Source organism: Argiope bruennichi, chromosome X1 (genome assembly GCF_947563725.1).
Source record: "Argiope bruennichi chromosome X1, qqArgBrue1.1, whole genome shotgun sequence".
NCBI classification, from domain to species: Eukaryota; Metazoa; Arthropoda; class Arachnida; order Araneae; family Araneidae; genus Argiope; species Argiope bruennichi.
In genome coordinates, this window is record NC_079162.1 from 72,030,432 (window position 1) to 72,053,249 (window position 22,818).

The window sequence follows — 22,818 nt, forward strand, 5'->3', positions numbered from 1 at the left end:
CAAAATCTGTCAGAAATTTCTCAAATCAAATCCCAAAACAATACCTGAAATAGAAATATATAATCAGTTCCATCAACATCAAACAGTAAATTTCCTCACTCATTTAAATAGAAAGAAAAAATTGCAGGAACTTCAAATATTACAAGAAAGTTAAATTTATTCCATCACAAAGAAAAAAGTGCAATGTTGCTATTTATAAAAGAGGAAATGTAGAGATTTTTTTTTCAATTGAAATTTTCAATACTAAAAATATGATGATTGTAGAAGTAAGGAACAGTATAACCAAAGGCCTGTTAATGAAATTTAAATCTGCCTTCTGCAACAATTAAATTAGAAATAATTTGAAAAAAATATATAGCTGAAAAGTAAAAAGAAGCTTTACTGTTTTCACTGCCAGACATTTTAGTGTATCTTGTACAAACAATGTATGATGAAAAAATTTTTGAAAAATCTCCATTTTCATATTTATCTGATAACAATATATATATATTTTTATAAGAACATCTCATCTATTCTTATCACTTATATTTTATGCAAACATAAAAAAAACGATAAAATATCAAACATAACATTCGAAAATTAGAGCTCAGTAAAGATTTATAAATACCATTGGGGCATTAAAAATCATGCAGAAAGGTACATTTAATGCAAGTTCCCTTTAAAACTTCCAAGAAAGCATTCAATCCTCAATTGCATCTCTACATCAATAATTACATAAACTATGTATTTTCACTGAGATAAAACCAATAAGACAGTTCAATCTGTAATCTATATCTTATCTTAATATAAATAACCAAAATTTAATGAACATGATGAGAGGATTCTATTAAAAGTGCATAATTTTAAATGGCATTGCAAAAAGCACATTTAACAGACACTAATATTATTAAAATACCCAATATATAAAGTGTACATAAAAAAAGAACAAAATGAAGCTATAAAAAATACTTCAACATAAACACCTCAATATATTTTAGAACGAAAATATATGATTTTATTTGATGGGAGTGCAAGTGAAATAATTTCTGTGTAATGCTACATAAAATATGAGAGAATGTAGAAAATATTTTAGAATTGAAAAAGTAAGAATTTATATACAATAATTAGGCTTTAACAAAAGAGAGACATAGAGCACACTTAATGTAAGCTATCACATTTAATATTTTAGGCAAAATTGAATTTAACACTTACCATTGCTCAATAACCAAAATCTGTCAGAAATTTCTCAAATCAAATCCCAAAACCATACCTGAAATAGAAATATATACTCAGTTAAATCAACATCAAACAGTAAATTTCCTCACTCATTTAAATAGAAAGAAAAAATTACAGGAACTTCAAATATTACAAGAAAGTTAAATTTATTCCATCACAAAGAAAAAAGTGCAATGTTGCTATTTATAAAAGAGGAAATGTAGAGATTTTTTTTTTTCAATTGAAATTTTCAATAATAAAAATATGATGATTGTAGAAGTAAGGAAAAATATAACCAAAGGCCTGTTAATGATATTTAAATCTGCCCTCTGCAACAATTAAATTATAAATAATTTGAAAAAAATATATAGCTGAAAAGTAAAAAGAAGCTTTACTGTTCTCACTGCCAGACATTTTAGTGTATCTTGTACAAACAATGAATGATGAAAAAAATTTTAAAAAATCTCCATTTTCATATTTATCTGATAACAATATATATATTTTTATAAGAACATCTCATCTATTCTTATCACTTATATTTTATGCAAACGTAAAAAAAAACGATAAAATATCAAACATAACATTCGAAAATTAGAGCCCAGTAAAGATTTATAAATACCATTGGGGCATTAAAAATCATGCAGAAAAGGTACATTTAATGCAAGTTCCCTTTAAAACTTAAAAGAAGGCATGCAATCCTCAATTGCATCTCTACATCAATAATTACATATACTATGTATTTACACTGAGATAAAACCAATAAGACAGTTCAATCTGTAATCTATATCTTATCTTAATATAAATAACCAAAATTTAATGAACATGAGGAGAGGATTCTATTAAAAGTGCATAATTTTAAATGGCATTCCAAAAAGCACATTTAACAGACACTAATAATATTAAAATACACAATATATAAAGTGTACATAAAAAGAGAACAAAATGAAGCTATAAAAAATACTTCCACATAAACATCTCAATATATTTTAGAACGAAAATATACGATTTTATTTGATGGGAGTGCAAGTGAAATAATTTCTGTGAAATGGTGCATAAAATATGAGAGAATGTAGAAAAATATTTAAGAATTGAAAAAGTAAGAATTTATATACAATAATTAGGCTTTAACAGAAGAGAGACATAGAGCACACTTAATGTAAGCTATCACATTTCATATTTTTGGCAAAATTTAATTTAACACTTACCACTGCTCAATAACCAAAATCTGCCAGAAATTTCTCAAATCAAATCCCAAAACAATACCTGAAATAGAAATATATAATCAGTTCCATCAACATCAAACAGTAAATTTCCTCCCTCATTTAAATAGAAAGAAAAAATTACAGGAACTTCAAATATTACAAGAAAGTTAAATTTATTCCATCACAAAGAAAAAAGTGCAATGTTGCTATTTATAAAAGAGGAAATGTAGAGATTTTTTTTTTTCAATTGAAATTTTCAATACTAAAAATATGATGATTGTAGAAGTAAGGAACAATATAACCAAAGGCCTGTTAATGATATTTAAATCTGCCCTCTGCAACAATTAAATTATAAATAATTTGAAAAAAATATATAGCTGAAAAGTAAAAAGAAGCTTTACTGTTGTCACTGCCAGACATTTTAGTGTATCTTGTACAAACAATGAATGATGAAAAAATTTTTAAAAAATCTCCATTTTCATATTTATCTGATAACAATATATATATTTTTATAAGAACATCTCATCTATTCTTATCACTTATATTTTATGCAAACGTAAAAAAAAACGATAAAATATCAAACATAACATTCGAAAATTAGAGCCCAGTAAAGATTTATAAATACCATTGGGGCATTAAAAATCATGCAGAAAAGGTACATTTAATGCAAGTTCCCTTTAAAACTTAAAAGAAGGCATGCAATCCTCAATTGCATCTCTACATCAATAATTACATATACTATGTATTTACACTGAGATAAAACCAATAAGACAGTTCAATCTGTAATCTATATCTTATCTTAATATAAATAACCAAAATTTAATGAACATGAGGAGAGGATTCTATTAAAAGTGCATAATTTTAAATGGCATTCCAAAAAGCACATTTAACAGACACTAATAATATTAAAATACACAATATATAAAGTGTACATAAAAAGAGAACAAAATGAAGCTATAAAAAATACTTCCACATAAACATCTCAATATATTTTAGAACGAAAATATACGATTTTATTTGATGGGAGTGCAAGTGAAATAATTTCTGTGAAATGGTGCATAAAATATGAGAGAATGTAGAAAAATATTTAAGAATTGAAAAAGTAAGAATTTATATACAATAATTAGGCTTTAACAGAAGAAAGACATAGAGCACACTTAATGTAAGCTATCACATTTAATATTTTAGGCAAAATTTAATTTAACACTTACCACTGCTCAATAACCAAAATATGTCAGAAATTTCTCAACTCAAATCCCAAAACAATACCTGAAATAGACATATATACTCAGTTCCATCAACATCAAACAGTAAATTTAATCACTCATTTAAATAGAAAGAAAAAATTGCAGGAACTTCAAATGTTACAAGAAAGTTAAGTTTATTCCATCACAAAGAAAAAAGTGCAATGTTGCTATTTATAAAAGAGGAAATGTAGAGATTTTTTTTTTCAATTGAAATTTTCAATACTAAAAATATGATGATTGTAGAAGTAAGGAACAATATAACCATAGGCCTGTTAATGAAATTTAAATCTTCTCTCTGCAAAAATTAAAGTATAAATAATTTGAAAAAAATATATAGCTGAAAAGTAAAAAAAAGCTTTACTGTTCTCACTGCCAGACATTTTAGTGTATCTTGTACAAACAATGAATGATGAAAAATTTTTAAAAAAATCTCCATTTTCATATTTATCTGATAACAATATATATATTTTTAGAAGAACATGTCATCTATTCTTATTACTTATATTTTATGCAAACGTAAAGAAAACGATAAAATATCAAACATACCATTCGAAAATTACAGCCCAGTAAAGCTTTATAAATACCATTGGGGCATTAAAAATCATGCAGAAAGGTACATTTAATGCAAGTTCGATTTAAAACTTCCAAGAAGGCATGCAATCCTCAATTGCATCTCTACATAAATAATTACATAAACTATCTATTTACACTGAGAAAAAACCAATAAGACAGTTCAATCTGTAATCTATATCTTATCTTAATATAAATAACCAAAATTTAATGAACATCATGAGAGGATTCTATTAAAAGTGCATAATTTTAAATGGCATTTCAAAAAGCACATTTAACAGACACTAATATTATTAAAATACACAATATATAAAGTGTACATAAAAAAAGAACAACATGAAGCTATAAAAAAAACTTCAACATAAACACCTCAATATATTATAGAACGAAAATATATGATTTTATTTGATGGGAGTGCAAGTGAAATAATTTCTGTGTAATGCTGCATAAAACATGAGAGAATGTAGAAAATATTTTAGAATTGAAAAAGTAAGAATTTATATACAATAATTAGGCTTTAACAAAAGAGAGACATAGAGCACACTTAATGTAAGCTATCACATTTAATATTTTAGGCAAAATTGAATTTAACACTTACCATTGCTCAATAACCAAAATATGTCAGAAATTTCTCAAATCAAATCCCAAAGCAATACCTGAAATAGAAATATATACTCAGTTCCATCAACATCAAACGGTAAATTTCCTCGCTCATTTAAATAGAAAGAAAAAATTGCAGGAACTTCAAATATTAAAAGAAAGTTAAGTTTATTCCATCACAAAGAAAAAAGTGCAATGCTGCTATTTATAAAAGAGGAAATGTAGATATTTTTTTTTTCAATTGAAATTTTCAATACTAAAAAGATGATGATTGTAGAAGTAAGGAACAATATAACCATAGGCCTGTTAATGAAATTTAAATCCGCCCTCTGCAACAATTAAATTATAAATAATTTGAAAAAAATATATAGCTGAAAAGTAAAAAGAAGCTTTACTGTTCTAACTGCCAGACATTTTAGTGTATCTTGTATAAACAATGAATGATGAAAATTTTTTAAAAAAATCTCCATTTTCATATTTATCTGATAACAATATATATATTTTTAGAAGAACATCTCATCTATTCATATTACCTATATTTTATGCAAACGTAAAAAAAACGATAAAATATCAAACATACCATTCGAAAATTAGAGCCCAGTAAAGATTTATAAATACCATTGGGGCATTAAAAATCATGCAGAAAGGTACATTTAATGCAAGTTCGATTTAAAACTTCCAAGAAGTCATGCAATCCTCAATTGCATCTCTACATAATTACATAAACTATGTATTTACACTGAGAAAAAACCAATAAGACAGTTCAATATGTAATCTATATCTTATGATAATATAAATAACCAAAATTTAATGAACATCATGAGAGGATTCTATTAAAAGTGCATAATTTTAAATGGCATTTCAAAAAGCACATTTAACAGACACTAATATTATTAAAATACACAATATATAAAGTGTACATTAAAAAAAGAACAAAATGAAGCTATAAAAAATACTTCCACAAAAACATCTCAATATATTTTAGAACGAAAATATATGATTTTATTTGATGGGAGTGCAAGTGAAATAATTTCTGTGTAATGCTGCATAAAATATGAGAGAATGTAGAAATTATTTTAGAATTGAAAAATTAAGAATTTATATACAATAATTAGGCTTTAACAGAAGAGAGACATAGAGCACACTTAATGTAAGCTATCACATTTAATATTTTATGCAAAATTGAATTTAACACTTACCATTGCTCAATAACCAAAATATGTCAGAAATTTCTCAAATCAAATCCCAAAGCAATACCTGAAATAGAAATATATACTCAGTTCCATCAACATCAAACAGTAAATTTCCTCACTCATTTAAATAGAAAGAAAAAATTGCAGGAACTTCAAATATTACAAGAAAGTTAAGTTTATTCCATCACAAAGAAAAAAGTGCAATGTTGCTATTTATAAAAGAGGAAATGTAAAGATTTTTTTTTCAATTGAAATTTTCAATACTAAAAATATGATGATTGTAGAAGTAAGGAACAATATAACCATAGGCCTGTTAATGAAATTTAAATCTTCTCTCTGCAAAAATTAAATTATAAATAATTTGAAAAAAATATATAGCTGAAAAGTAAAAAGAAGCTTTACTGTTCTCACTGCCAGACATTTTAGTGTATCTTGTACAAACAATAAATGATGAAAAATTTTTAAAAAAATCTCCATTTTCATATTTATCTGATAACAATCTTTATATTTTTAAAAGAACATCTCTTCTATTCTCATCATTTATATTTAATGCAAACGTAAAAAAAACGATAAAATATCAAATATACCATTCTAGTTCTAGAGCCCGGTAAAGATTTATAAATACCATTGGGGCATTAAAAATCATGCAAAAAAGGTACATTTAATGCAAGTTCCCTCTAAAACTTCGAAAAAGACTTGCAATCTTCAATTGCATCTCTACATCAATAATTACATAAACTATGTATTTACACTGAGATAAAACCAATAAGACAGTTCAATCTGTAATCTATATCTTATCTTAATATAAATATCCAAAATTTCCTGGACATCATGAGAGGATTCTATTAAAAGTGCATAATTTTAAATGGCATTTCAAAAAGCACATTTAAGAGATACTAATATTATTAAAATACACAAAATATAAAGTGTACATAAAAAAAAAAAAAATGAAGCTATAAAAAATACTTCAACATAAACACCTCAATATATTTTAGAACGAAAATATATGATTTTATTTGATGGTTGTGCACTTGAAATAATTTCTGTGTAATGCTGCATAAAATATGAGAGAATGTAGAAAAATATTTAAGAATTGAAAAAGTAAGAATTTATATACAATAATTAGGCTTTAACAGAACAGAGACATAGAGCACACTTAATGTAAGCTATCACATTTAATATTTTAGGCAAAATTTAATTTAACACTTACCACTGCTCAATAACCAAAATCTGTCAGAAATTTCTGAAATCAAATCCCAAAACAATACCTGAAATAGAAATATACACTCAGTTCCATCAACATCAAACAGTAAATTTCCTCGCTCATTTAAATAGAAAGAAAAAATTGGAGGAACTTCAAATATTACGAGAAAGTTAAGTTTATTCCATCACAAAGAAAAATGTGCAGTGCTGCTATTTATAAAAGACGAAATGCAGAAATTTTTTTTTCAATTTGAAATTTTCAATACTAAAAATATGATGATTGTAGAAGAAAGGAACAATATAACCATAGGCCTGTTAATGAAATTTAAATCTTCTCTCTGCAAAAATTAAATGATAAAAAATTTGAAAAAAATATATAGCTGAAAAGTAAAAAGAAGCTTTACTGTTCTCACTGCCAGAAATTTTAGTGTATCTTGTACAAACAATGAATGATGAAAAATTTTTAAAAAAATCTCCATTTTCATATTTATCTGATAACAATCTTTATATTTTTAAAAGAACATCTCTTCTATTCTCATCATTTATATTTAATGCAAACGTAAAAAAAACGATAAAATATCAAATATACCATTCTAGTTCTAGAGCCCGGTAAAGATTTATAAATACCATTGGGGCATTAAAAATCATGCAAAAAAGGTACATTTAATGCAAGTTCCCTCTAAAACTTCGAAAAAGACTTGCAATCTTCAATTGCATCTCTACATCAATAATTACATAAACTATGTATTTACACTGAGATAAAACCAATAAGACAGTTCAATCTGTAATCTATATCTTATCTTAATATAAATATCCAAAATTTCCTGGACATCATGAGAGGATTCTATTAAAAGTGCATAATTTTAAATGGCATTTCAAAAAGCACATTTAAGAGATACTAATATTATTAAAATACACAAAATATAAAGTGTACATAAAAAAAAAAAAAATGAAGCTATAAAAAATACTTCAACATAAACACCTCAATATATTTTAGAACGAAAATATATGATTTTATTTGATGGTTGTGCACTTGAAATAATTTCTGTGTAATGCTGCATAAAATATGAGAGAATGTAGAAAAATATTTAAGAATTGAAAAAGTAAGAATTTATATACAATAATTAGGCTTTAACAGAACAGAGACATAGAGCACACTTAATGTAAGCTATCACATTTAATATTTTAGGCAAAATTTAATTTAACACTTACCACTGCTCAATAACCAAAATCTGTCAGAAATTTCTGAAATCAAATCCCAAAACAATACCTGAAATAGAAATATACACTCAGTTCCATCAACATCAAACAGTAAATTTCCTCGCTCATTTAAATAGAAAGAAAAAATTGGAGGAACTTCAAATATTACGAGAAAGTTAAGTTTATTCCATCACAAAGAAAAATGTGCAGTGCTGCTATTTATAAAAGACGAAATGCAGAAATTTTTTTTTCAATTTGAAATTTTCAATACTAAAAATATGATGATTGTAGAAGAAAGGAACAATATAACCATAGGCCTGTTAATGAAATTTAAATCTTCTCTCTGCAAAAATTAAATGATAAAAAATTTGAAAAAAATATATAGCTGAAAAGTAAAAAGAAGCTTTACTGTTCTCACTGCCAGAAATTTTAGTGTATCTTGTACAAACAATGAATGATGAAAAATTTTTAAAAAAATCTCCATTTTCATATTTATCTGATAACAATCTTTATATTTTTAAAAGAACATCTCTTCTATTCTCATCATTTATATTTAATGCAAACGTAAAAAAAACGATAAAATATCAAATATACCATTCTAGTTCTAGAGCCCGGTAAAGATTTATAAATACCATTGGGGCATTAAAAATCATGCAAAAAAGGTACATTTAATGCAAGTTCCCTCTAAAACTTCGAAAAAGACTTGCAATCTTCAATTGCATCTCTACATCAATAATTACATAAACTATGTATTTACACTGAGATAAAACCAATAAGACAGTTCAATCTGTAATCTATATCTTATCTTAATATAAATATCCAAAATTTCCTGGACATCATGAGAGGATTCTATTAAAAGTGCATAATTTTAAATGGCATTTCAAAAAGCACATTTAAGAGATACTAATATTATTAAAATACACAAAATATAAAGTGTACATAAAAAAAAAAAAATGAAGCTATAAAAAATACTTCAACATAAACACCTCAATATATTTTAGAACGAAAATATATGATTTTATTTGATGGTTGTGCACTTGAAATAATTTCTGTGTAATGCTGCATAAAATATGAGAGAATGTAGAAAAATATTTAAGAATTGAAAAAGTAAGAATTTATATACAATAATTAGGCTTTAACAGAACAGAGACATAGAGCACACTTAATGTAAGCTATCACATTTAATATTTTAGGCAAAATTTAATTTAACACTTACCACTGCTCAATAACCAAAATCTGTCAGAAATTTCTGAAATCAAATCCCAAAACAATACCTGAAATAGAAATATACACTCAGTTCCATCAACATCAAACAGTAAATTTCCTCGCTCATTTAAATAGAAAGAAAAAATTGGAGGAACTTCAAATATTACGAGAAAGTTAAGTTTATTCCATCACAAAGAAAAATGTGCAGTGCTGCTATTTATAAAAGACGAAATGCAGAAATTTTTTTTTCAATTTGAAATTTTCAATACTAAAAATATGATGATTGTAGAAGAAAGGAACAATATAACCATAGGCCTGTTAATGAAATTTAAATCTTCTCTCTGCAAAAATTAAATGATAAAAAATTTGAAAAAAATATATAGCTGAAAAGTAAAAAAAAAAAAGCTTTACAGTTCTCACTGCCAGACATTATAGTGTATCTTGTACAGACAATGAATGATGAAAAATTTAAAAAAAAAAATCTCCATTTTCATATTTATCTGATAACAATATATATATTTTTAATAAGAACATCTCTTCTATTCTCATCATTTATATTTAATGCAAACGTAAACAAAATGATAAAATAATTCTAGACCCAGTAAAGATTTATAAATACCATTGGGGCATTAAAAATCATGCAGAAAAGGTACATTTAATGCAAGTTCCCTTTAAAACTTCCAAGAAGGCATGCAATCCTCAATTGCATCTCTACATCAATAATTACATAAACTATGTATTTACACTGAGATAAAACCAATAAGACAGTTCAATCTGTAATCTATATCTTATCTTAATATAAATATCAAAAATTTCCTGAACATCATGAGAGGATTCTATTAAAAGTGCATAATTTTAAATGGCATTTCAAAAAGCACATTTAACAGAAACTAATATTATTAAAATACACAAAATATAAAGTATACATAAAAAAAGAAGAAAATGAAGCTATAAAAAATACTTCAACATAAACACCTCAATATATTTTAGAACGAAAATATATGATTTTATTTGATGGGAGTGCAAGTGAAAGAATTTCTGTGTAATGCTCCATAAAATATGAGAGAATGTAGAAAAGTATTTAAAAATTGAAAAAAAGTAAGAATTTATATACAATAATTAGGCTTTAACAGAACAGAGACATAGAGCACACTTCATGTAAGCTATCACATTCAATATTTTAGGCAAAATTTAATTTAACACTTACCACTGCTCAATAACCAAAATCTGTCAGAAATTTCTCAAATCAAATCCCAAAACAAAACCTGAAATAGAAATATATACTCAGTTCCATCAACATCAAACAGTAAGTTTCCCTTGCTAATTTAAAAAGAAACAAAAAATTGCAGGAACTTACTAGAAAGTTTAAGTTTATTCCATCACATAGAAAAAAGTGCAATGCTGCTAATTATAAAAGAGGAAATGTAGAGTTTTTTTTTTCAATTGAAATTTTCAATACTAAAAATCTGAAGATTGTAGAAGCATGGAACAATTATACCATAGGCCTGTTAATGAAATTTTAATCTGCCTTCTGCAGCAACAATTAAATTTTTAAAAAATTTCTAAAAAATATATAGCTGAAAAGTAAAAAGAAGCTTGACAGTTCTCGCGGTCATTGTTAATAATTTTTACGAAATATTTTTTAATCTCTGATAAAGTCACTTCTTAATAGTTTCCATATGGAACTGTACGAGTATAATTAATCCACTAATACAAAAGCAAACAGAAATATGACAAAGGAAGAAAAAAAAAAGCAACTGAAATTTTAGTTTTCTTATTATAAGAAACAATAAATGATTACATGATGATATAAATTAAAAGTTGTTAATAAATATTGTTTAATAACTAATATAATAATTAAAAAATAATAAAATATCCTCGACCATACCAAAAAATTTGTACGTTATTTTATCTTTCATTATCCATGAAAATATTACATTTTTCATGCACTGATAATTTAGGAATACTTAGAAACATATATATATATAAAATTTATGAACTTTCACATCAATTTCCATTGAAGAACAGTCACAGAATGCTGAACTTTCTAAAAGCTGAATTTCCATTTTCAGATGCACATTGTACAGACACCTTTAGTTGTATCATGCTTGATGTTTAATTTTATTGACGGTATCTCCTAAAAGTTCACAGCTTAAGAGAAAGCTAGAAACTTCTAGACAGTCACTTAAACTGAACTATTGGGAGTCTTGTTACTTAACAATAAGATAATGTAAGCACCACAAGACAACATAAACAAATGAAACATAATCCAACAGAATACAATATAGCACACTCCCAAAACATTTCTTACATCAGTTTGTATGTAAATATTCTATACACATATCAGAATTCACAGATCTTATTTAGTAGAACATAAATGATTATTCAAGATGCTCAGTTTTCAGTTCCATGCTGATGAATCACTCAGTATTAAAAATAATTTTTTATTGTAGAATAATATAATAATAAAAAAACTAGCAAGAATGTCAGTTTTATGTAAATACATTAGGTTTATAACATATTTATTAATTATATTTTTTAAGAATTAAGAATTTAAAAGAAAGAATTTTCTACGATGCTTAAAGATAATTATTTTAATAATGTAAAAAAAAATGTTAAAAAACAACTTTACAGAGATGAGTTTGTGTGCTTATAAGATTCAAAATCCTGTTTGAGAGGCAGGCAACATAACCATACATTAAATAAAGTTGTATTTTGCCAAATAAAATAAGCGAAAATAAGATAAAGAAAATGAATATGATTAGAAAAATACTGTATAAAACATTTCATGTTTATCTTTTATTGCAATTAGCTCCAAAATGAATGTTGAATTAGTGGTAAAAATTATGTAACAATTTTGTAATAGATATAATAATAATCATTGTTTATCTGTTACTAGTGAAATGGTTTTAAAAGCAGACATGTAAGATAAATTTGTTTGATAATCAAAATAGTATGTTAACTATGTATTTGGATTCTAGTTGAAGATGAAATTAACTGTATGGCATTCCCCCCAGTGAATAGAATACTTTTTCCAAAATTGCACCAATATCTTAGAAATTCTACAAACAAAAATGTATTGCTTTAAACTAAATTTTTTAGCTTTAACTGAAAGTGCAAAATATGGCATTCGATATTCAAAAATTAAAAAAAAAATTAATTAAACTCATTCGAAAAATTCTTGAACTGTAATGTGACAACCAAGTAGCAATTCATTTTTGAAAAATAACGATGAGGACAGCAAGGTTAAAATTATAGCTTGCTGTTCTCATCACTATTTTTCAAAAATGAATTACTGAAATGAGAACAGCAAGACTAAAAATATATCTGTGCATTGAATGTTGTGAGCAGTCTCTCGATCAAAGACGTTCACAACACTCAATGTGGAAAATAGAAGTTTTGTTAAAACATAATTTATAATTTTGTAAATAAAAAATATATGCCCAGTAAGAGTATGCAGGCTTTAAAACAACACAGATGTAAAATGCTCAAAATAGAGGCTTTCAACTTTAATATCTGAAGCAAAATTGAATTTACTACTCACCTCTGCTCAATATTCAAAAGATATCAAAGACTTCCAAAGTGAAAGCCAAAACTTCAATCTGAAATAGAAACATTTTGCGATATATTTAGTTCCAACAACATGAAATGATAAAATTACAATAAGAAATGTCAAGAGGCAACTCAGTGGCTACTAAAAAATGACAAAACACATTTATGTACGAAGGAATAAAACTGTTTAATTAAAACTTTTCACACAGATAATATAAATATGGTTTTCAGGTTAATAACACTTACAACAATATAATATGATTTCTAATAAATAATAACAAGTTATTGAAAGAATTACAAAAATAATTATAAATAGAGTGAGTACAATGAAAGCAATCCTACAATGTTAAAAAATAATTTAATGCAACAAAGATTTAATAAGGAGAAGGTATGACTTTGCACAGAAATAATTTCATTTGATTAAAATAGAATGCTTGGATTATTTGAGGCTATAATCTATTAATTTATTATTTCCACAGAATTTAAATATATCAAATTCTTAAATAATCTGTATGTTATAGAAATCCAAAGCCCTGATACAATTTCTTTTTTCAAATTTTTTATCTTAAATACTGAAGTATAAGAAAGGTATTAATAAAGGTTAAATTATTAGGTAATTTTCTATTAATTAAAAACCATGCTTCCATGAACTGGACAGCTTATTTCATATTTAATGTTGCCATTCATATTGATTAAAAATACTTTATTCATTTTAAATCATTTACTCTTAAACATGTATCAGAAGTACTACTATAGTTTTATTTTTTATCTACTTCACCATCAATAAAAAAAGTTGTTGTAGCAGCCTCTTCATTGAATGATGCATTCTTATAGAAAAAGTTCATTTGATTTCATATTTTTAAACCTCTATTTTGTAATAATTGGAAATCTCTTTCTAAAAAATTAGTTTCAGTACACAGTGTATAAAAAATTGTATAACTGAAATTTGAAAATAATTTTTAAGATATAAAATTTTTTTATAAAATTTATATTTAATAACAGAACAGGATTTTTATTATTGTAATGCACAAAATTTTTCAGAATATAAAAATTGTAAATGATATCTAATTAGGAATGCTACTAGAATAATGTTCGAAAAATAATTTAAACAATACTTGCAAGACATTTCTAATTACATTACAGCATAAAAATAAATAACTTGGAAAATATTACACACACACGCACGGACAAAAAAAAAAAAAAAAAAAAATCTTGAAGTTTCGGAGACTCCTAAGCCATTGCCTACTTTTCTATATAATAATCGGACCCTGTTTGTGATGGTAATGATGTTTAGAAAATTTCCAATCGAAGATTGCCATTTTTTTCCTATGATAATTTGCTGCTATTATTCAGGTTAAATTTTTCTCAGGTTGGAAATAATATCTTTAGGTGCCATTCAATCTATGAATGGCCAGACTTCCCAAGCTGTCTAAGCAAGAACATCAGCTTGTCAGTTCCATAATATTCGCAAACAATCGTGTATCTATTAAAAAAAATGTTTTCGTTCAGGTATTTACATATAAAATTTTTTAAGGTATTATACAGAATAATTTTAGATGAATAGAGAATGATATTTTGTAATGATCTAAAAGCCGAAATAGGCATGGATAAAAGTTCCCTCCATTTTCTATATCTGCTCTCTCCAGCTCACGTGACTCACGAGGAGCAAATTAGGCGAGCAGGTAACTATCAGCGCCATCTATTGTTCGTTATTGAAAACTCTCCGACTCCTGGTATGTAGGAGTGGGTGGAGGATGGGGTAGATAAGGAGACCAATCAGTGTTCTAACGATCCGAGAGGCATTTGCTTCTCTTGAGCGGAGCATGCAAAAGAGAGGAAAAAGGGAGGTCAGGTCGCATTCGAATTCGGAGAAATTTTTTGAGAACAAGATCGGGAAAAATGGTGTAGACACAGTGCAAGACCACACTGTAGATGTTTTGTGAAAGCGTTGTGATGAAATTATAAGCGCAAGTGTTTGAAAATGATATGTAATTTATCTATCTTTTGAATACAATTTATCTAAATGGGAATATGTCCTCTTAACAGATACACTATTATGGCAATTAAACACTCTCTTTCTCTACTCCTACTTACGGATGCACATTAAATAAGGATATAAAAAATGTCGAATACGTTTCAATGCAGAACGAGAAAAAGCGAAGGAAAGAAATCAAGACAGCAAAAAAGAACCTTCCATGAGAAGGGAGAGGGGAAAGACAGCATTACACAGTTGGCTATGCGGAAATAACTAGAATAGCCGAGCCAAAACGGAGGAATCTTTGATTTGAAGTGATAGTATTGAACTTTATGGTATTGAAGTGAGCAAAAAAAAAAAAAAAAAAATCCTGAAGACACATATCTCCTACTTATTGATTCCTTTTAATCAATAATTTATTACTTGCAGCAGTTAGCGACCAGCTGTTTTGCTAAAGATATTTGGTTGTGTATAAATTCCACTAAATCTTTTAATTTTGTTTACGATTCCTCAAAATAGTATAAGCAACAAATTAAAATATATATTAGAAATGTGCTATTTTAATACTCTTGTTCAGAGCACCTTTCTTTTATCTTTCACATTATTGTAACTTTACTTTCTTATTCCTTATATAAACTGCAAATCAAGATATTAAAAGATTTTTTTTTTTTTTGCTTTTAATATTGAAAGAAATTTATTGCTTAAATATCTAATGAAACGATCTGAATTTCACAACAACAATTGAACATATTGTTAAAAAAAAAATATGCAAAAGGTTTTTAAAAATTTTCAAAACTAAAATAATAATAATAAAAAAAACTGAAAAAAAAAAGCTGGTATCATTAAAAAGATATTTTTCTAAATTTTAAATGGTTTGAAGAGTTTATTGTTAGGCTTCCCCCCCCCATAGTTCACCAAACTCTCAATGAGGAAAAATAAACCAAACAGGCTTATAAAGAAGAAGAAAGAGAGAGAGAACTAATTTATTTCATCTCAGGGGCTGCAAGAGCTCTGAAGGTCTAATAGACGAGCCACCATTAGACCTTGGTTCAAAATTAAATGAGGTCCATATTCACACAATAATAGCTTCAAAATAATACATCAAACTAAATAAACTAACCAGATGGATAATAAAAAAGTTAATTGACATCATAGGATTACAAATTTTGCTGACAAAAGTAATTGTAACATAGAAAGAAAATTAAGATGATTTGGAACTAAACCTTTTAGAACTTGTCATATTTATATATATACAAAAATTATTACTATTATTTAATTTTATTTTTACCTAGAAGGATCAAGATTTTGAAGGAAGGAGGTGAGGTGTGAAAACTAAAGTTTTAGTGACACCTGGTCAAAGTACCAAATAGCCACTAAATAAGAAATGCCAAAACATATTTTGAGGAAGAGTTCCCTTTCCCATATATATATATATATATGTAAATCTATTGTTGATAAAGTTCTTACAGATCATTATAATATCTGCTTCGACACCAATATGTGATAATTCTGTACTCTATTGTTTATTAAATTTATCACCATTTTTGAATGGGATATCCATTAAATTTCAGAAACAAATCTTCACTAATTTCCCTTACTGACAACAATGGAAATAGAAGACTACAATTAAAAAAAAAAAAAAAAACAGTAATATATAAAGAAGATACAGATAGAAAGAGATTGTAAAGATTTTTTTTCAACTGAACTTTACAATGCTAAAAATCTGGAGATAGAACAATAATATCACTGGTTTATGACTGAAATTCAAATTTACGCCTTGACACAACAATTAAATTTTAGAAATTTTTTTTTAAAAGCATAGATGACAACTATAAAGGAGCTTTACAGTTTTCACTCTCAGATACTTTAATTGTATGTTGTATAAACAATGGATGATGAAAAAATTCAAAAAGTATATTCTTTCTCATATTTTTCTGATGACTATATATTTATAAAAACTTTAAAAGTTTTTAAAAAAAATTGTATTCATTTTTTTTTTCATTTTATCTTATTCTAAATTTACCAAAACAAATTACATTAATAATCAAAGTTATGGCCATACAATTTTATATTTAAGAGAGAAAAAACTATATCAACAATTCTTCATATAACCTCAGATTCAGACATAATATTTTTAATCCAAAAACTTTAATTGATTGAAAAAAGCAAACAATATAGTAAATAATAAAAAAGAGGAACTTTGTAAAATCTCCAAAATGAAAATCTCATTTTTAAACATTCAACAGCCTGTCAGTTTAACACTTGAGAAAAATAATACTAAAAAGAGATAGAGCAAATAGTACCAAACATGACATTAAACACATGTCTTACATGCACTTATAAATGAAACAGTATTCACCAACTATTAAAAATACTTAAAAAAAATTTAGGTATTCCTCTATTACATAGAAGGATAAAATGAAGAAATAGTAACAACTAGCAAATCAAAATAGAAAAAAGTAATTTCAATTTTCATAATCATTTTAATTTGGCCATATGTAAAATTCGTAAATAATAAATTGACATGTGACAATTCTCATTACCTATACTTAATGCAAACATCAATAAAATGATAAAATATCTGTCAGAAAATTCACAAGTCAAATCCCAAAAACACCTGAAATAGAATCATATTAAAAATTTAGTTCCATCACCATCAAATATCCATGCTGATGTAAACGCAGTGTAGTCAAATATAGCTCTTGTGCCGCTAAATCCCATCTATACTGATTTAAACAAAGAAAAATTTGCAGGAACTTCAAATATTACAAGAAACTTAAATTTATTCTATCACAAAGAAAAAAGTGCAATGCTGCTATATATAAAAGAGGAAATGAAGAGATTTCTTTCTTTTTTCAATTGAAATATTAAATACTCAAAATCTGAAGACTGTAGAAGCATAGAACAATAATACCATAGGCCTATTAATGAAATTTTAATCTGCCCTCTTGAACAACAATTAAATATCAAAAAAATATATAGCTGAAAAGTAAAAAGAAGCTTAAGAGTTCTCACTGTCAGACATGTTAGTGTATCTAGTACAAACAATGAATGACGAAAGATTACAAAATAATCTCCATTTTCATATATTCATGATAACAATATATATATTTTTATAAGAATATCTCATATATTCTCATCATTTATATTGAATGCAAACGTAAACAAAACGATAAAGATCAAATATACTATTGCAAAACTACAGCCCAGTAAAGACTTATCAATAACAATGGGGCATTAAAAATCATGCAGAAAAGTTACATTTAATGCAAGCTGCCTTTAAAACTTCCTAGAAGTCTTGCAAGCCTCAATTGCATCTCTACATCAATAATTATATAAACTATGTATTTACACTGAGATAAAACCAATAAGACTGTTCAATCTGTAATTTACATCTTATCTTAAAATAAATAACCAAAATTTTTGAACATCTTAAGAGGATTCTATTAAAAGTGCATAATTTTAAATGGCATTTCAATTTAAAATTTCGAGAGAATGTAGAAAAATATTTAAGAATTGAAAAAGTAAGAATTTATATACAATAATTGGGCTTTAACATAACAGAGACATAGAGCACACTTAATGTAAGCTATCACATCTAATACTTTAGGCAAAATTTAATTTAACACTTACCACTGCTCAATAACCAAAATTTGTCAGAAATTTCTCAAATCAAATCCCAAAACAACATCTGAAATAGAAATATATATTCAGTTCCTTCTACATCAAACAGTAAATTTCCTCGCTAATTTAAATAGAAAGAAAAAATTGCAGGAACTTCAAATATTACAATAAACTTATGTTTATTCTATCACAAAGAAAAAAGTGCAATGCAGCTATTTATAAAAGAGGAAATATAGAGATTTTATTTTTCAATTGAAATTTTCAATACTTAAAATCTGAAGATTGTAGAAGCATGGAACAATAACACCATACGCCTGTTAATGAAAATTAAATCTGCCCTCTGCAACAACAATTAAGTTTAAAAAAATATATAGCTGAAAAGTAAAAAGAAGCTTTACAGTTCTCACTGCCAGACATTTTAGTGTATCTTGTACAAACAATAAATGATGAAATTTTTTTAAAAAATCTCCATTTTCATATTTTTCTGATAACAATATATATATATTTATAAGAACATCACATCTATTCTCATCATTTATATTTAATGCAAACGTAAACAAAACGATAAAAAATCAAATATACCATTCCAATTCTAGAGCCCAGTAAAGATTTATAAATACCATTTGGGCATTAAAAACCATGCAGAAAAGGTACATTTAATGCAAGCTCCCTTGAAAACTTCCAAGAAGGCTTGCAATCCTCAATTACATCTCTACATCAATAATTACATAAACTATGTATTTACACTGAGATAAAACGTATAAGACAGTTCAATCTGTAATCTATATCTTATCTTAAAATAAACTACCAAAATTTTCTGATTATCATAAGACATTTCTCTTAAAAGTGCATTATTTTTATTTTCATTTCATGAAACACATTCAACAGACACTATTATTAAAATACACAAAATGTTAAGCGTAAATAAAATAAGAACATAATGAAGCCATAATAAATACTTCACTATAAACACCTCAATATATTTTAGAATAAAAATATATGATTTTATTTGAGGCGAATGCAAGTGAAATAATTTCTGTGTAATGCTGTATAAAATATGGAAGTATTAAGAATTAAAAAAGTAAGAATTTATATACAATATTTGTCCTTTTACATAACATTTAATGTAAGCTATCACATTTAGTATGCAAAATGTAATTTACCACTGCTCATTATCCAAAATATGTCAGAAATTTCTCGAGTCAAATCTCGGCATTGAACAGAAGACGCTAATAAAAGGCGCGGGAATGTCTAGCACTTGTCTGCATTAACAAGTTCTCTCCTTTGTCTGTTGGAGTGGATCATGAGAAAAAAAAACATTTTCGTTTCAATACAGAAAATGACTTAACTTTAAGTTGACTCATGTATTGAAATTTGGCGAAATTACTGAGTTATAACTTCATTGTAGCTTGACTAATTTGAACGTTTTTAATTGCAATTTGTAGGCAAATCGATTTTTTTGTCTCGCCCCTTGAATTTAATGTTAAACTATCGTTTATGTAAAACGATTTTATTTTGTTTAGTTTAAATGCGCGACAACAAACAGTAATATTTAAAATTTCGGAGTTGTTTCCATTTGTTAAATGCAGCCATACTTCATGCCCAGAACAATCTTTAATAAATAATCTTTCACCTCCTTTTTACGCTCTCGGTTGTTATTCAAAGTATCCAATAAAAAAAAGAAATCTTAAATTTTGATTTTAAACAAATATGAGTATGCTTTTTCTACTTATTATAAAATTATTAAGATTTTTAAGAATAAATATATATTTAATATTTTTTTTTTCAATTTCATAGTTTATTTTTTAGTACGCACCATTTATTATAATTATTAAATATTATGAATAAATCACTCTTCGCCAATTTTAGCTGAAAATTCGTTGTTTTCTGTTGCTAGGGGTGACGAATATTTTACGAGCGGTTATTACGTAACCACTATCAAAAAGTCACAAATACCAGTGATCAATCCTTTTCAAACAGGGGTGTGATTCAAAATCAAAAGATGCATTGCATCCATATAAATAAAAATTTCACTCAAAAATCGTTTGCATTCAATAGAAATGTAAACCGCTTAATACATTTTCTTCAAATTTTGCTTACAAATGCTTCGAAGGTTCTGATGACATTTTCATGATAATTAATCAAACAGTTAATTTTTTATTAATTATAAATTAGATTTCCACACTTAGGACAGATCCTTTTATCTTTTGTGCTGTCATTCCTATTGAATAAAATTGTTTCAGATATTTTAAATCATTTTATTTATTTTCTTCAGAGTTACACTCGCAATGTTTAGTTAAACTGTGTACCATTCTTTAAAAATTATTAATAACTTAACATTTTACTTTCACCTGGTTTTTAATAGTCAATTTGTATTGTTTTAAATTTTTCTAAGTAATCACAAGATTTAAAAATCGCTTGGTGCAAACGATATTCGCATTTTAATTAGATATAAAAGCTTCAGGCGATTAGAAAATCTTTCATTTTATAATATTTTATATAAATAAATTATTTACAGTAAAAATATTACATGCTTTTTAAAAAATGATTTTTTGCATGCATGTTCAAGTAGTATTGTTAAATATATTTTAACTCTTTGATTCTACACATCGTGCCAGACAACAATTGATCTGATGTAATAATTGTAGCCTTTGTAATGTTATAATCACTAAAAATTTTGCTAGATTAAAAAATAAGAGGAATTTGCATTAAAGTTTCGTGACAATTTTATGGTTAATTTTTCATTAATAAAATACATGAGATTATTTTTATCTCGAGCAATATTATGATTATCAGTTAGAAAGCAAATATCTAAAATAAACAACAATAATTTAAATTTAATATAATATATTCCTAACTAAAAATCTATAATATATATTAGTCTAATCACGGTATATAGATACTATACATATCATTAAAATTAGGGAATATTAAATATAAGTATAGTTTTTATGATTGAATCTTATGTTTTAAGTAAGCGTGAAACATATTGTTATTTCGAGAATTTTTAACCAAACTGAAAATACAATACAATTATATTTTAGTATTTCTTTAATATTTTTAAAAAATTGTTTTTATTGTAAAATTGACAAATATAATTTAATAAACGGGTGGAGATATATTGATTACCTACTTTTGATTAACTTCGACAATACTAATATTATTACTAATTGCTATCCAAAAGATTTAATTCTAAAAGATACAAATAAAAATCAACTTGAGGCTACCTTTCTGGATTTAAAAATCGAAATTGCTAATGATAAAACAATAGTTGGTATATACGATAAAAGGGATGATTTCAACTTTAAAATAACAAAACTATGTAACTACCATTCCAATCTAAACTCTAAAATTTTCAAAAATCTAATTTTCTCACAAGTTAACATGATCAAAAGGGTTTGCAATAATAAAAATTCCTATATTGAAGCATCAAACAACCTCCTTAAAAATTTAATTAAAAATGAATTTCCTAGAAATTACTGTAATGTCAATTTTTTAATTAAACAAGGTATGGTTTGGGATTAATCCTTTGGCTTAAATAAAAATAGAAATTTCCTTGCATATTGGATCACTCAATAGATGGCGCTGGGAGCCTACATCTGTTTACATAATTCACCGTTAGTTTTTTAAAAAGCGGGAATCACAGTCGATAGCTTAAAATTTCCTTGACTGTTGATGGTATGTTCTGGCCTTTTCGTTTTTAATTTTAGTGCTATTTTTTGTTTTCATTGTTATTTTTGTTATTGTATTTTTACTTTGTAGTGGTTATTTTCTTCTAATTTGTTGTTTTGTGTTTCCTTTCTGTTAAAATGGTATATCTCTTGAGCATAATTTCAGGGGATATTCGGGTCACGAGGAATCATTATTAGACAAATGTCTGTATTTCCTCACAGAAAAAATCCCTTTCTTTGAATCCCTGCCTGAGGGTAACCCTTGAAAAAGTCTTCAGACCGGATTCTTTTTTTATATTTTTTATAATTTTTTTTGGTTTAATTTTTATTTGATTTTTTGATTTTCCTATTAACTTGATTCTAATACTTTTGTATCAATTC